This window comes from Trachurus trachurus (assembly GCF_905171665.1).
Source record: "Trachurus trachurus genome assembly, chromosome: 15".
Lineage (NCBI taxonomy): Eukaryota > Metazoa > Chordata > Actinopteri > Carangiformes > Carangidae > Trachurus > Trachurus trachurus.
This window is the reverse complement of record NC_139906.1, coordinates 11891941-11908749: the sequence shown is the minus strand read 5'-3', so window position 1 is coordinate 11908749 and position 16809 is coordinate 11891941. Positions and strand designations below refer to the sequence as shown.

Below are 16809 nucleotides of genomic sequence, written 5' to 3'. Positions count from 1 at the left end.
TTTCTTTCACTATGAAGGCATTTACAGTTGCGTAATGCTATTGCCGCATTCTGTGGAGAGAGCGTCTGTACTGGCACAGACTCCCTGGCCAACAACAATGTCAAATGTAGAGGTATTTTACAAAGACACACACATACAAAAGAAAACACACACACACACACACACGCGCACACACACAAATGGCTCCTTGTCCTGGAGTTGGGGAGAAGACCCAGCCAGATATTGGCATTGACCATGGGCCTGGCAAACAATGCCAAAACAAAATGCTGCACTAATCCCAATTAGGCTTCTGTAATGAGGAGAGCCTGCACACAAGGAGGAAGTGCCAGGCTGCATCCCCAAAACTCAATTACACAGCCATCCAGGCAAGGAAAGCAGTGAAAGAGCCTAGTGTGTTCATGTGGATATATACTATATGTATGCGTGTGTGTGTGTGTGTGTGTGTGTACGTGAGCAGATAGCTCTCACAATGAGGAATCGACGATGGTCTCATATTGGGAGAGCAAAGGGATTGTGTGGGTGCGGAAGAGGCTCTAACGCCAAAAGAACACACACAGAGCGAGGCTTAATTCAAAGTCAGTGTTCACACATGAAGTGTCTTTGCAGCTGCAGGCAGAAACCATTTGAAATAACCAACAAGTGAAGAACAAACCCTGTTACTGAGCTGACCCATGAGGTTATCTGACGCACAGGAGTCAGCTGCAGGTCAGGTAAACAGACACAAAAACTTTTAAGATTGTCCAAAATAACAGTAGTAACAAAAGATGAGGGGGAAAATGGGTATTTTTCACTTTTCTCTTGATAATAAGATGAAAATGAAAGCGTTTCCTCTACCAGTGCCATTTATGTGGTTTACCTAATTCATGTGCACAGTGCACTCCTTTCATTTCAACTCAGTGTGATTGTCTCATTTCTCTCCTCTCTTCTTTGTGTTTCACTGTGTGTGTCTTAAACCCTCCCCTCCCACACAGAGCAGAGCAGAACAGAGGGGAGACAAGTTGACAGCTCCTCACGTTAAGTAAAATAAAAAGCTTTCCCGTCAAGTGTTAAAAATCCCTCGGTCAGACATCCACCCCAAGCATCTGAAAGTCAGGCCAAAAATAACAGCATCCTGAAACGCATCCAATCTGGCGACAGTGGTGAGGATGGTAGCCGATCCGTAGCCGCGTATCAACTCTCATGCTGCTACGGCTGCACCACCCCCCCCCCCACCGTGAGGACCAACTGCCCGGCCACAGCAGTCAACCTACATTGAGTTATGCAGCCTGTAAAAAATATTCTACAACGTGTTTTTCTTTTCCCAGGAGCACCGAAACTCCACAAGTGCTGCTCAGTCACATCAGTTAGCTTCGACAGGTAAGACTCCAACCACTCAAGTAGCACCCAAGCCCCCCCTCCCAACACTTTTCTTACTTACTCGGCCGTGTGCACTTGGAAATTAAATCTTTAAAAGTGCAGAACCTGCTCTAATTGAAGTGCTACATTCTAATAATAATGTCGCAGGTATCAAAGTTGAGTTAATTAAAGCATTAAAGGAGTATTATCGCAAAATTCGGCCACTAGATGGAGCCAGGCGGAGCTTATCAGATATAAACAAGTGGGCAGCTGTCAGAGAGAGAGAGCAGCCTCGTTTAGTCCTCCCCCTCCCCCCTCCTCCTCCCTCACCAGGCCGAATGAACGCGCAATCGCGGGAAAAAGAAAACTCGCTAGTGGAAGCGGCAGCTCTATGTCGCGCACAACCACAACAACGACAACAACAGCAACTGCAACTTCCTCCTCCTTAAAACGCTGAGAGGACAGCTGAAGAAAGACACAGGGACGTGGAGACAAAGTGTTCTACCAGCGATTCAGTGACTGTGAGCACCCTAACACTGCTACATTACTTACTGTTGCATATTTGTCCGGTTCGGAGGTCGGATTTGCGAGTTCCGAGTGCATTTTAACGCAGCAAGCGCCGGGCCGGCTTGGATCATAACAAAGACAAATGCTGCATTTGCCCCACGGACACTATACTGTTGGCGATTTTTTTTGTAAATTTAGTTATGGCTCCCCCCGACCCATCTTTTGCATATTTCAGCTTATTTTATGCTATTACTGCTGTATTTGCGATAATGCTCCTTTAAGGAAAAATTATAAAGAAGCTGAAATGAGCATGAGAATGTCCACTGTTTGGCAAAGTGGGCTCAATGGGCCATTTGCCTTTTCTCGAGCAGGCTCATGGAGACTCTGTGATTTCCGCATGCAGCACGACTCAAAGTGTGAAAGCCATTCACACTTTCATTAGGCAGTTTTACTCCGGGACCAAGTTATTGTGAATATTCTCTCGGCTGTAAGAGAGCCCCAGTCAAGTAGAATGAGGCGAGGTTATTTCTTTTCAATACAATTACAGCCTGATCAGATCACACAATTACACACCCTGCACCATAGCTTCAGATGACCTGCAGGCAGGAGCCATATTCACAATGTGATTCTGATTTAGTGAAAGATTGAAATTGATTTCTCGACTTTTTTTTTTTAGCACAAAGTTTGTGGTTCTGCAAAGTTTTCTGACTCCCCCATGTCTCACTTTCTTGGGCCTGTAGGGCGTTGCTCCATGACAGAGGCTTGAGAAAGATTACGCTGTGCTTGTGATGCTTTAATGATTTTGTTCTGATAATACATAAAACCTTCCATTAAAATGATGTCTCTTAAATTGAATAAGACTGAAAATTTGATGCGTATTACCTGTCAATTGCACTTGAAGACGACAGGTAAAATGGCATATGGCGTGGTGATTGCATGCTAACTCACCGGATTAATGGGCCTTGACTTGTGTGTGTGTGTGTGTGTGTATGTGTGGTGCTGTGGCTGAGCAGGCGAGGAAGGAAGCAGGGTGTCTCCTGTAAAGGTCACACAGTCCCCGATTAGACACATCAGCAGGCTATTAGCAACAAGGGAACTGCCACTGCCTTTTTCCAATCAATGAAAAGGATACCATGGGAAAGGACACCTACCACTTACCACATCACACTACACCATTAAACTCTCCCCTCAATGAGTCTGAGAAAAGCCTCACAATGCAAGGAGAATTTATCTCCAGCCTTTTATCAGAGTATTGCAATTTAGTGGATGAACAAAAAAAAAGGCATTAAAATAAATGCGACATCTGGAGATTGAATTGGATGGTGGTTTGCAGTGCTATTACAGGGTCTAAGAAGGTGGTGTTTGGAACAGAATTCACGCTTGGAAGTTGACACTGTGTGTGTGTGTGCAGGAATTTCTGAATGTATGCTATTTTCCTTTTAATTCCCTTATCATTTAATGTTTCAGGCAAACTTAGCCCTGGATTTTCGAGCCTACTGTCAGCATTGAAACTCAAAAATGCGCCACCCCTAAATCCCTTCACACATGTATGCACAGCCATAATTGAATTCTCGCTATTTTTCTGCGTAATCGGCGAGAGGCCCCTCACCTCTGGCTATTTTTAAGTTCATGTCGCTGCCATTCAAAGTTTGAATGACAATGGCATGCTGATGAAGTGTCTTTATGGCCATCCTCGCACGACGCACACACCCACACACACATAAATGCAGTCATACAGTACACTGCATACATGTTAAATCACACTGCATTTCTCTCTGGGACAAATCTTTTATCCGTCACTCATTGATGACTTCATTTGAATAACGCCCTCAAGGAGAGACAGTAGCAAGAACATTAAGGAATGTCCAGTGTGTTAATGCGTGTTGCCTTCGGGAGTCACTCTCTCTCTTGTCAACACATTGCTCAGGCAGTGTTGAAGTAGCTGGAAGTGCTGTGCCAACTTAAGTAATCTGGTTTTATTTAGATAAAACAAACAATCCACAACGGAAGATAATCATGGCTGTGGATGGAGAAAACAGAAATGTGGCATAAAAAGATGAAAACACTCTCCCCGTGTATCCCTGAATCAGAGCTGTCCAGGAAATGTTTGAGTAACGCTAAAAACTAGAGAGGCTGATTGGACTGGTGCACTTAGCGGGGATTTATCTGAACAGGACTTAACAGGGCTGGCAAGGTTTTGTAACCTGGCTCTAACTCAAGTCATTTCTGTCATTTCAATAGTAATTTCAACATTACACAATAAAAGAAAACCTCCAACAGACTGTCAAATATCAGAGACTGTATTATCCCAAGATACCCCTTCACCAGAAGGATTACAGTAATTGAAAGCAGCAAAAAGTGTATTTGCATTTGCATTCATTGTTGTATAGCTAGAACGGATTAGTGGTGAGGGTTTACAAACTATGTTCCAAGACCTAATAGTATGATTAGAAAATATTTTTTTTCTCGTTCACTGAACAGGTCAAGCGGGGACTGCATTAATGCAGAGAGTGTAATAATAAAACCCTAGCCTTTATCTTGTCCATTTTCTAATCCTTTTCATTTCCGTCACTCCAGCTTTGTTTCAGATCCGCCTCACTTTCTCATGGTCCTCCACCGTGATCCTCCACCCTTCTCCATCTGACACTCACTCTGTGTCTCCCCAGCTTTCTCTACCTAGGCCTAATTTCATCAGCGCGGACATGTGAAACGCAAGGCCTGCTATTTCATCTCCAGCCCGTAAAGAGGCAAGGCAAGGAGCTGGAAGCTGATAACCAATCTTAGGACAACAGACAATTAATCTCCCTTTTTCCATTTTCATCTCCGCTCTCTCTTTCTTTACTCTCTTCTCTCTATCAACCCCTGTGACCTATACACCCAGTTGTCCGGGTCAATAAGGAAACAGGAGCCTGGTAGTTATCTTTAATTCAAATTACAAAGACACAATAATTAGAGGAGAATCAGAGGTCTACCTATTACGACAGGCTGTTTTAATTAGGCCCTAGTGCTTGAACAGAAGTGATAAAATTTGAAACTTATTCATGTCTTTTTTTTTAAATTGAGAGAGATTCTCATCTCATGATCTTCATTTTTCCCTAGCATGCTGACAGACTTAAATCACGATACCAATCCTCAGCAACTGCGCTCACAGACATGAAGTAAATCCATTGGTTCTGCTGCTGGGGTTGCCAGGAGTGGACCTCTTCATTAATATACAGCTTAACAGTCCATTAAAATACCCTCATTGTGTTCCCTATTAACAGGAAAACATAATTATTCTTACGAACATGGAGATTTTTCTGCTTCTTTTTCGCAACAGGCTATTTTAAAAGTAAGTGGAAAACATGATGAGTAAACGTGTAATCCCTTAAGTTGTCCTCAATGCAGAGTGGCATGGAAATCTTGTGGTTGCTGGAAGAACGTTTGAGGATTCAAACGTCTGCTGTCTACAGCAGACGCATTTGCTGATGCTTAATGCACTGAGAAGAGTGATGAGCAATGCAATTAGCAAGTGAAATCAGGAATGCCAGTTGTCCTCTTCAAAGGCCTTGTGTCTGTATGAGGTTAATTGTTGGGTTAAGATCCTAAATGAGCTCATGGCTTACCTAACCAACATTGTAGGTCCACTTCAGCTTGTCATACACTGTAACGGTTGCGCATATTTCCTTGAACATCTACCTCTCACTGAACATGCTTATCTAACTATAGGCCTTGGTTGCTATGGATACTGCTGAAAAGAGTGGGGAGGCTGCACACCATCAGCCATAGAGGTAAAACCACAGCATGAACCACTGCTCACAATAACATTGTTCTGTGTGCCACCTGTTACCAAAGTTGCCCTGATTCTAATGTAAATGAAGATCTAATGATAAAGGCAAAAAAAAGAAGAAAGAAACCTAGGGAAAGAAATATTCCTTTCTTTGTGACATAGACTCCTCAAGATGATGGAAAAATTCCAATGTCCATCCATGTTCTCCTCCATGTCGACATGTTTGCGTCACAGGATTTCTGCAGATTTGTGAGCTGCTCAACCTGCCAGTCTCCTACTCGACTATAACCCAAAGGTATTCTGTTGGATTCAGATCTGGTAAGTGGGGCCACTTTTGTTTTGCAACACGCTGCACCCTAACCCTCAGAAATAACAAACAGAGGATGACAAATGATTAAGAGATACATACCTGGGCAGCAACAATACTAAGATGGACCATTGCATTCAAACTACTGTAAGACTAATGGGCATCTAAGGGGAAAGAATACATTTGCCACACCATGGCACCACTACAGATTGGGAATTATGCTGCAATAAGTAGGTGTTCATGTATTTCAGGTGCTTGCTGAGTGGATGGCATTCCAGGATTAATATTAAAAGTATATTAATATAAAAAGTGAACAAATAAAACTAAAGCACTCAAAACTGTGCCACCAAATCATTTGAGAAAACAAACAACTTTGTCACACAACCAACCAGACTGTACAGTACGCTACACAAATTATAACTTGATGGTGAAAGTCACCAAACAGCAGGTCAATGTATTATGTGTATTTTGTGAGTTGACTCACAGCACTGTTGTCTTAGCTGCTGCTGAGGAACAGTGTGCCAGGCTGTAAACTTTACAAACTGAGGCTTTAACTGAGGCAGCACGACACTGGACAGCATGAGGCAGGGTGATATGACTTGTTTCTATTGGCTGCTCCAATACTCTCAGCCCCAGTGTCCAACTGACGGTGCTGTCAGCAGCACAGCAGGGGAGACACTTTGCTGTGTCTTCATAACCAAGCTATAACCCAGACAACAGTTTTGCTTCCTCTGAATTTAAAGCAGATATCAGTGGAATGTTTTTGTTAATATAAGTCCTAAATAGTCCTATTTTCCGTCAGCAATCACTTACATGAAGTATTTCAGCCTAAACACGAGTCTCTCCGTCACTCTGCTCTGCTGTAACCCGAGGAGAAAATTTTCCTTGTGGGATACAAGTGTTATCCAATGAGGAGAGAGAACGGCATGAAGGGCTGTGTGTGCAGCCAAGGGATGCGCGTGAATGTGGTGACGTAGCACGAGGACCAATTGATGCCTGACAAGGGCGGGGGCTGCTAACTCATGGTGCGTTCAAAGAAACTCGTACTTTGTGTTTTTCCTTCCTGTGAAGTCATACCAGTTCGATCTGGTACGAGTTCACGGGTCGGAAGTTACGAGTGGCCGTTATAGGGAACTTTCACAGACAACAGGATGGTAAAAACACGAGCTACGGGTTACCTGGAACGCTACCAAGTCGTAGTTGTGACTTGAAGCTGTAACTTACGGTTTCAAAAGCCTGCCTTGAACGCAGCATTAGCCGAAACGGCCGTGAAGCTGATATCTGCTTTAAGTCTAATGTTTTCATATCCCAGGTGACGATCAAAGACATTAAAGTGTGGGATTTTATCAAAGAATGTAAAACATGAGCGTGGTGTTGGATGCCTGAATTGACCTTATGCAAAAGGTGACATATGATACAAATCATCAAACACCAAGAGCCTGAACAAAATAAATCAATATACAGATATTATGTTAAATCAAATGTCTGGTCCTTGGTGTGTGATGTTTTGGCTCAAAGTTCATATCTGATAGAGACATCAGTAATCATTACTACACGTTTACTATTCCATGGGCAAGTGCAGTTATTAGAATTGCTGAATCGTGCGTCAGCAATCATTTTGCAGCTGCCAGACTTTAAGTCCTCTTAATTATTAAACATTCAAATGGCTGCACTCTTCTGCAAGCAGTGAGTCATCAGCATGAGTTTGACATAGACTTTTTGAACTGACAGCCTGCCTCAGCAGAAGGAATTAAACACCATGAAGCCTGGACACTGAAGAACTGCTTCCCCTTCAGTCTAAAAAAACGAATACTTTGTTACATATGCATATTTTTTTGGTTTGCCATCCACCTGCTCCAGTTGATCCCACCACTGGCTGGACATCTGCATTATCTTGGCTTGTCCTTTCTATTTGTCTAGGGGCTGCGAGGTGGAAACTAAGTCGAGGATTTGAGAGAAAGAAATGGAGGGTGTATGAACAGCACATCCTCTCAAGAAATGCCATGCTTAGCTGAGCCGAGCAGGCGTATAGTGCTTTTCAACTGGTGATCACATTTCTACTCCTTCCAAGGGAGGCCTCAGCATAGGAAAGTGCTTACTCACCACAGAGGGGACTGGATTGGTGGTGTGACGCAAATGCAGGGTTTGTTGAATTCAAAAGTTTGCATTCAAAATCAATTTCCCAATGGACCATGGGAATAGAAACAGTGCTTCAGAAGTGACCAGCAAAAGTACAATATTCATCCTTGCTGTACTGTAAGGGCAGAAGTCAGAGTCAAATGGGAGGAGGATTGAAACAAACTACATCCATTACATATTCAGCAGACTATCATGCATCTTCCGATCAACCATAGCAGGACAGGCAAGAAGAAGGGCAAATCTCCTAAAACCCATTATGGAGGGTACACTACCATAGGGCAATCAATGTCACTTAACACTTTCTAGTGAACCCAGCCCCACTTTAGTGGGAGTGAATTATAGTTGAGCACTCAGCAATCTTAATTAGTAAAATATTAAAGGCCTCTCATAGGCACTTTAGGTTTGATTGATGGTATGGACCTGTCCCACCGACTGTGATGTCACAACAGTGACCTGCCCCCGTCGACCCACTGAGAGGAGAAATGAAGGGGGTGGCTGGGCGCATCAGACGGCCTTTGGTCAGATTTGAGAGATGACACAACATTAGTGAGGGTGTGTCTCATACAATGGCAATTAACAAGGAGGCATATACAAAGATACAAAAGGGAGCAAGTGACATCAGAGTCCAAACTAATGCAATTGACTTGTTTCAATGCAGTTTGAGCTCTTTTATCTGTGTGTTAATATTATTATTTTTTGATCCCATTCTCCACACATCTTTGTATTTTTCCCATCCATTCAATCGCTTATTTCTATTTCTGTAACACGTCCTCTTCAGCCTCTCCCTCCCTTTTAGTGTTTCTGAGTCAATGGGCTGACCTTGAGCTGATTGAGCTTGAAGTTTGATCGCTGCTCAGATGGAAGAAAAGGATGAGATGTAAAAATTAAAGCAAAACCTAGAAATCGACGATTTGCAGTGGGAGGACATTTGACTTCATGATGCCCCCTTCTGCGACTTTAGTGATAATGGCTCCCTTATTGCACTCTTGGACAGTAGTAATTATCCCTTCTATCACTTTCTGCTTTAGTGCACCCTAACACCATCTATCCTATGGAACTTCATGCACCTTACAGACAGTTCCACACTGCTCCACATTTATTTATAGTTTTCTATACGCCTGCTACCATGAACCAACGCTATTCCTCTTTAGGTAACATCTCATTTATCTACAAAGATGGATGTGTCTCCTGCTGACGTGTCAAGAGCTATGCACCAGGATTGTGAGTGTGCGTCAGACTTTCTTCAGCTGGCACACAGCAAAACTCACGGGGTAGGTAGAGTTCTCACTCGATATGAAAACGAGGCATGAAAGCCAGTGAACCACTTGGCCTGCTCCAACCTGGCATTTAAGACACACATGGCTGGTCAGTTAATGACTGCTGCTGTGAAAACACAAGAAAAACCTATATTGTTTATCTACTGAATAAACTTTTTTTTGGGGTCGCCTCTATTATTAGTGGCAGTATTCTCTGCAGGTCTCTGCTTGCTGTAAAACATTTGATCCATTATAACCACAGACTTGAGCTTCTGAATTTCACCAGCTAATTTCACCTTGTCCCACCTGTACTGAGATCAAGTGTAATGGTGTGAATATCAAGAGCTACCTCTTAATATCTAAGTGGGCCTATCTGATGCACACTGATACTTTCATCCTTGTTCAAGTGAACAGTGGGATTTTTTTGGAATTCAGCACTTCAGCTAAAAAGTATGTATTAAATGTGATAGGTAGAGAAAATGTAATCATATTAGGAGCAGAAGCTTGTACGGTGCAATAATAATGGAAGCTGAAGTACAGACGACAACCACTGCAGGAGAGTTTTATGACATAAAGCCATAATTGAAGAAATCATCAGACTTATAATAGGCAAATCCTTTCAGAACCAACTGTGAATCCCTTACACTAGTATGCCTTATTGATTGAATGTGGGTGCATGTGTGTCGAAAACACCACATGCTCTTCCATGAATCTGTCAAAGACTGAAAGAGAAACCCTGTGCTCCAAAGGACGCACCAGCTGTTGAGAGCTATTGTCTTTGCAGCTCCTTCGCTAAGTCTCTCTACTGGAGGTATAGCACAGCGGTTGTGATGACAGAGAATGTGTAGAAGTTGGAGGGAAAATACACCTGAGGCTTGTCTGTAATGCTTTATGGAAAATGCATAACTTCTGTGCTTTGACATCAGAGCTGTGCTCCTCCACACTGTTCAAGCTTTGAGCCAACTGAGCCATTAGGGCTGTACTGTACTCAGAGATTGTGTTTACTGGGCAAACAGGCAAAACATCACACATATCTGTTGACAAAGGGGAGAAAAACATTGTGCAACAGGACTGAGCAACACAAGAGCTGAAGCCTGAATACAAATACTATTCAGAGGCAATATATACTACCGTACAGTTCAACGGAAATCCCTGAGCAATAATGCAATCTTATGCAACCACCAGCTATTGCCTCAAACATTATAGAACAAACATACAGTATAGAAGCCCTGTCTCCCACTTATTTTCCTTTTATGCAACTATTATGTGCAACATCAAATTAGAGAGCGATGGAGTCATACGGTATACTACAAATATGGTCTTAGAGGTAAGAAGGGCATTGGTTGTGGATTGCTGTATAAATAGTGAATGGTAACTGTGCATCAACATTTGCTTTGAACGATCACTCTGAGTTGATTAGCAGTTCATTCTTGACATGAGGTGAAGTCACTGTCATTTACAAATATCAGCTGTGGTAAGCGGTGCGGTTGAGTCGAGAGTTAAGTTTTAGAGAAAAAAAAAAGTTAATTTGTTAATATTTAATTTCTATCTCGAGCATGCTTGAGATGATGATGGTGCAATACCATCTATGTACACTTCATGTACAACATAACAGTTTGATAAATGCATGGCAGGTATCTGAGAAAAGCTAAAGAAATCGTATCACTAACTCTATTTTGCAAAGCTAAACACAGTGTAATGAAAATAAGAATATTTCCGAAGGCAAACAACAGCTACATCAACCACAAATAGATTTTTTTTTTCAGTCCTTCAGTTGTTTGAAAAAGGTGCAGTGGCCTTTAAAACTTTTATTTTGCTGTTATAACAGCAGACCTTAGGTACTTTGCAACTTTGAACACAGATGAATGTCTCTTTTGTGTGACAGATTCTTTCTCTGTGCACTGCGCACTGCTTTGAGATAAAAATAAAAAAGACCTGAAGACAGTGGCCTCTAGAAGATACATTCACCCGGGGAAAAAAGAAAATTGTCATGTTTTTTTTCCTCAAATTTTAAGAGCCATAAATTCACAAATGTTGCAGACTGACTGACTCAATGAGTTGAGTGACAATGAATTTGTGGACAAAACCCGGCTTCTTAAAAGGGAGTCACCAATAACACCCTCTGTCCACTTAGCAGAGCCACAGATTGATACTCAGACAGAGGCTGAAAGACTTTCCCTCCAAGTGATCATTTTAAAAATAGATATAGCTGAAATCACAGCACAATCTCTGTCTTTATTGTACATGTTTGTGTGTGTGTGTGTGTTTTCAGATTAAATAGCAATTATAAAAATGTAAATAGTTTTAAGGTAAACACTTAGTCTTACTGTAATGAGATGCATTTCAGTCCCTTAAATTTAATAGAAAGTTATTTTCACCACCTACCTGAATTTAAAAATTATAACAGAGACATAATTATGACTATAAGTTTCATTTGTTTTTCGTAACTTCCTAATTTTCTCTACTTTTAGATTAGAGGTAGAAAATGGGAACCATAGGAGATGTAGCATCAGGATGTTTGAGTTAATTAGTCTGCTTACATCACCACGACAATGCTAAAACAATATAATCTGCAGCCCTATTAAGGTTAGACCTAAAACCAGTTTCAAAAATGCTGTAGAAACAACCTGAAAAACCTGGATTTTCTCCATATGCATACAAGTTTAAACCTCCCGAGTGCAGTGCCACCACTTCACATGTCAATATTTCTCACAGCACTACTGTAATACACACAACGCTTGCATGCAACACAGCCACTGGAACGAACAATATGACCGGCCAAGAGACATGCAGGACAGAACATTCATCATGTGTGTTTACATCTGCCCCCCAGTTTCATCGTCTTCCTAGGTGATTGATTGTCAGCATAACTGTGACTAACATGTTGTCTGCCTTAATTAGCAAAGATGAACAGCAGTGTGTTGGAGCAGCGTCGGCCTTGTTTGTGGGGAAAAATAAAAAAAATAAAAAACTGTGTGTGGAAAACTGCCCACCAGAAGCAGCGAAGAGTGAAAGCGTAGCACTTTTCCAACACAGGTTAGTGTTCGCTGCACAGTGTGAAAGACAAGGAAAGGGTATTCAGCACATTTAAACAGGGCCATGGATTTCTTGATGAGCAATTTTGACTCAGGACCACAACCCACAGCAAAGTTTCATCATCATTCACCTCACCTGTAACAGTCACCTTGATCTCTCACAGTCTTCACTCTCTAGTTTCTTTGACATATTGTTTGAACTTCTCCTCTAATCATATTGTTAAACATTCACACAGTGACCTGCGGGCGGCTGGACAAAAGAGTACCACCTGCTGCTCTAATCTCCACTTCCCTTCTCCAACACCATGAAAATTACATGCTATTAATATAAGTTCAAAATTGAGAAATGCTCTACCCCAGACTACCTACAACGAGGCTGTAGTGCAAAGAATTTCACACTTAAATTTTAATAATACATGAGCAGGCTTTGTTGTGTTGTTGACTTGTACAGTCAGAGATAGAAAACGTTTTCACACAAAAGTGGCAGCAAAGTGGAATCACTTTTCAAACTGACCTTGTGCACCCTCTTTTGAGCAGCCCACTCTAGTTAAAGATAGAAGCAGCAACAACATTAAAAAGGAGGGTTCTGCTGCCACTTATATCAGTACGTCATTGCCACATGCCCTGTAATGAGCTAGTGGTCTGTCTGAGTTGCTTTCTTTGTTCCTAGAGCAGTCTAGGATGGGCTGTACCCCCATGTGAATGATGCAAATGCCCTTTTCTTGTTTGTCTGTGAACTTGCTGGCTCAGTATGCAATTTGACTTTAGTCAAGAATGCCTTTCTAACAGACAGGAACATATTAATGCCACCATGCAGGCCTACTTGGAAATCAATGACCTGAAGCCAGAGGAAGAGCTCATCAAATGGGTTGTTCTATTGCCAGCTACAGGTAGGAATCACTATTCTCCTGCCAAGTGTCCACATCAGACCACATTCCTATGATTGTGCCATGTTAAAAATATAATCTGAAATTATTAATTAATATGTGAATATTTTACTTCCCACCATCCCCTCTAATATTTAATCCTGTCTAAATGTGGCTTTGCTGTATTAAAAAGGATTACAGAGGAGCATGGTTTTCTGAGACAAAACAGTGGCTCAAAAAGATCCGAACTTTCTCAGAATGGGGACATCAAAGACTTGCAGACATGTCCTGTGGATCAGGGCGGACCCTATCCTTTGGCAGCACACAGCACTTTCTAAATAAAGCTCTGCTAAATTATTGTGGGCTCAGGACCTCTATGATCAAAACCACGTAGAGGTCAAGTCCTATACCAGCTAGCAAACAGCAGGGGAGGAACAGATTTGGACACTGTGAACCCTGGTGATGGCAAATGACACACCATAAGCTCTGGAACCAAGCTCTTTTATAAGATGTGGTCGCCTCTATTCACAAGTTGTCAAGAGTGACCGAGAGACTGAGCTGCGCTTAAAATAAAATTTTCCAACTAGCTACTAAACAGCTGGAGTTTCTCACTGTGAATGCTTAATAGAAGTGCGCACGACTTAGGTGAATAAACTTCATTGTACTGCAGTGCAGAAAAATCTCCCATCGGCCCCTGAGCCTGCACAACACTGTTGCACCGTAGGCCGCCGATTGATGAATGATTCTTAAATTGTTCTGTCAGTCATGTGGCCACAAGTTTAGGAAATGCTCATGGAAAAAAAGAGGTTAAACTGTCAGCTGCTCACGGTCTGTGAGTGCATTTATATTACTGTAATTTATCAGGAAGCCTTAAGGTGCTCTGTGCTTGTCATAGCATCGGATCAAAAACCTGCTGCTGGTCACAATTAGTAAGAAAGAGCGTCGTGTTAACAAGGGAGGGTTTTTTGATCTTCATTGTTAGCATAGCCTGAGCCAGTGGAGTTAACAGTGGCCCAGAAAAGCTCCAGTGGTGTTGGCCTGCTGAGCTTGAAGGGTGACTCTTGGATGGTCTGAAAGAGTTACAGAAAAACTATTCAGTAATTCAGCAGGGGAAGGCAGAAAGTGGTAGGAAAAAAAAAAAAAAAAACGAGGCGGGTGAGAGGCCGTCTCCTTGACAGATCACCGAGGTATTCAGCAAGATCCTCAGTGACAAGGCACCAAGAATAGAGGAGAATTGACCTGTACATTTGAAAACTCTGGATATTGGTCTGCTGCTGTGACTGACACATCTCTTCACAGCCAGTGCCCTTGAACACCACAATAGTGGTGCCCATTTCAAAAAAGAAAAGTGAGGGGTGAGGCTGTGAGATTTCAAACTATTCAGCCTCCTTGGAGAAGGCAAATGACAAGGTGCAGAAAACGAGGCAACAGCTGATTGTTGCTTCTTACGTCCACAGCAACACAAACACTTGGCAGAAAATTGGCCGGGACCATCCGAGGTGAAGATAACTTTAAAAACAACTTTTTTTTCCTTTTTGTTCCGCCCCAATCATTGTTGTCTGTAGACATTGTCAGTATAAGGAGATAATTTCACAGCATTTCATACTTTGAAAATGAGGGAAGTGGCAAAGAACAAATCTACAAATGTTCAAGAGGAAAAAGGGAAAATCAATAGCTTTAAAACAACTTCATGGATGGATGTTAATCGCTGATTGCGTTGCTATTGCCATCGATGATTAAACTGAACAGTTTGAAGTAGAATGTTTGTTATTGTGAAACTGTGGCAAAATAAAATTAGCAGATATAGGAATAATGTTTCACTTATTTTCTGCCAATGTTTCAGTCTGAATAACAAAAACCCTCCCTCTGTAAAAAAAACAATTGATTGTTTCAGACTGATGGTTTTTCAAATGATAGATTTTCCCACCAGTATTTCCATATTGTGTTTTTTGTGGTTTTCATTACACAAAAAGTAGAAAAGCCTGTGAGGATACAGAAAACACAATTTAACTAATCTAAATGAGACTGGATTAAAAAGGTCAGAACAAAGTGAGCTGTTTGCGATAAGAGGAAAGCAATGCAGAAAATCTCCCATAAACATTGTCGACAACTTTGAAACCCGCTCATACTAACAAGTTTGATCCAAATTGAACTACTGGAGCAGACCTGCAGAACCACGATAAAGATGTTGTAATTTAGGCAGGAGAGCAATGCTGTATATGTGAGGCAGGTGGGGAGAAGAGGAGGCTGAGTGAACTTTTAGAAAAGGTCCTCCGCTGCTTGTTTTATTGCCTTGATCTACATGTCAGGCACATACACCACATCAGAGAGATGCACATATCGGAAACAAAGAGCTGCACTGTGAGCCTCAGCTACTCCACATATCAAAGTGCTAATGCATGGAGGATAAGGGAGGTTGATGCTGATGGCTTACCTCAAAGTTCCTGGGGTTGGTATCAAACATTCATAATAAAAAAGTCACTGATGCATTTCAGGATTTCATTGAAAACAAAAAAACAACAAAACATTTCAAAATCAAAGACAAACAAACAAAAACACAAAAAACAACAAAACAGCAGCAATGGCAAAGTACCACAAAACTCAGTCAGGCTAAAACTACAGTTCTTTACTATATGACACTGTATTGTTTTTTTTGTATTATATAAAAAAAATAGATTAGATGAACATTTATAAACATACTGTATAGATTGCACAACCAGACCCTGAGGCAATCTATACAATTATGAACTGGCTTAAAAGGTGTGACATAGTGCTGAGGAGTGCATTAGGAGCAGCTGCAGGTCAATATGTATTAATAGCAATAAGTCTTAATTAGCAAATGGCAATACTATTCCCTGTTGATTGTTATTATTTATTTATTTATTGACAGATTCAGAATGCCACAACATTCTGTGTTTTTTTTTTCTTTAACAAGTGTAAACAAGGCCAGCGCTATGCCAGTTTCTACGAGTTCCCATCTGTGGCCCTCGGGAGTGGTGCTCCGTGTTTGTGGCATCACGCTGACATCTGGCAACTTAACTCATCAAGTGAATGACATGTATTTTTAATGTGGTGATTTAGTTTGAGCTACAAAAAAAGAGCACTTATGTCAACACTGACAAATGCGCTGACAAAGTGAGGACAACACAAACAGCAATTACGAAAAAAAAAAAGTGCTTAAAACCACCAATTTAACAGATATCATAGAGAGTACAAAAAAAAAACATATAGAAAAAAGGATCAAAACAAATCATGAATAAACTTTCACCGCCCCTCATATCAACCTAAAAGAATATTATCATTCCACAACCAGAGATTGTCAGCTACACGGCATTGGCAAAACTCTGATCGGGCACAGAAACTGAATATTACCATTAACGAGATACCCAGCCACGCAGAGAGGATAACAAGCTGCGCTGCAGAGGATTGGTCATAGTATATCAATGTTGTGTGGGCTGAGGTGAAAAGAGCCTGACCTGCCAAGGTCAACAGCCATTTCTGAATTCTGAATACAAATCTGTTTTGTGTTCTGCAAAGAACCGCGGCCATAATGAGGAACCACTGCAAAGTGAAAATGGTCCCTCCTGTTTGCCAC

At 41.6% G+C, this 16809-nt stretch overlaps 1 protein-coding gene across 1 annotated transcript in view; it reads right to left on the bottom strand.

Annotated features, from left to right (window-relative positions):
• Positions 1-16809, bottom strand: part of LOC310998606 (glutamate receptor ionotropic, delta-1-like) — a gene marked incomplete at both ends in the record, with an annotated part of 223310 nt that overhangs the window by 116009 nt on the left and 90492 nt on the right. The gene's annotated exons all lie outside the window — the stretch shown is intronic.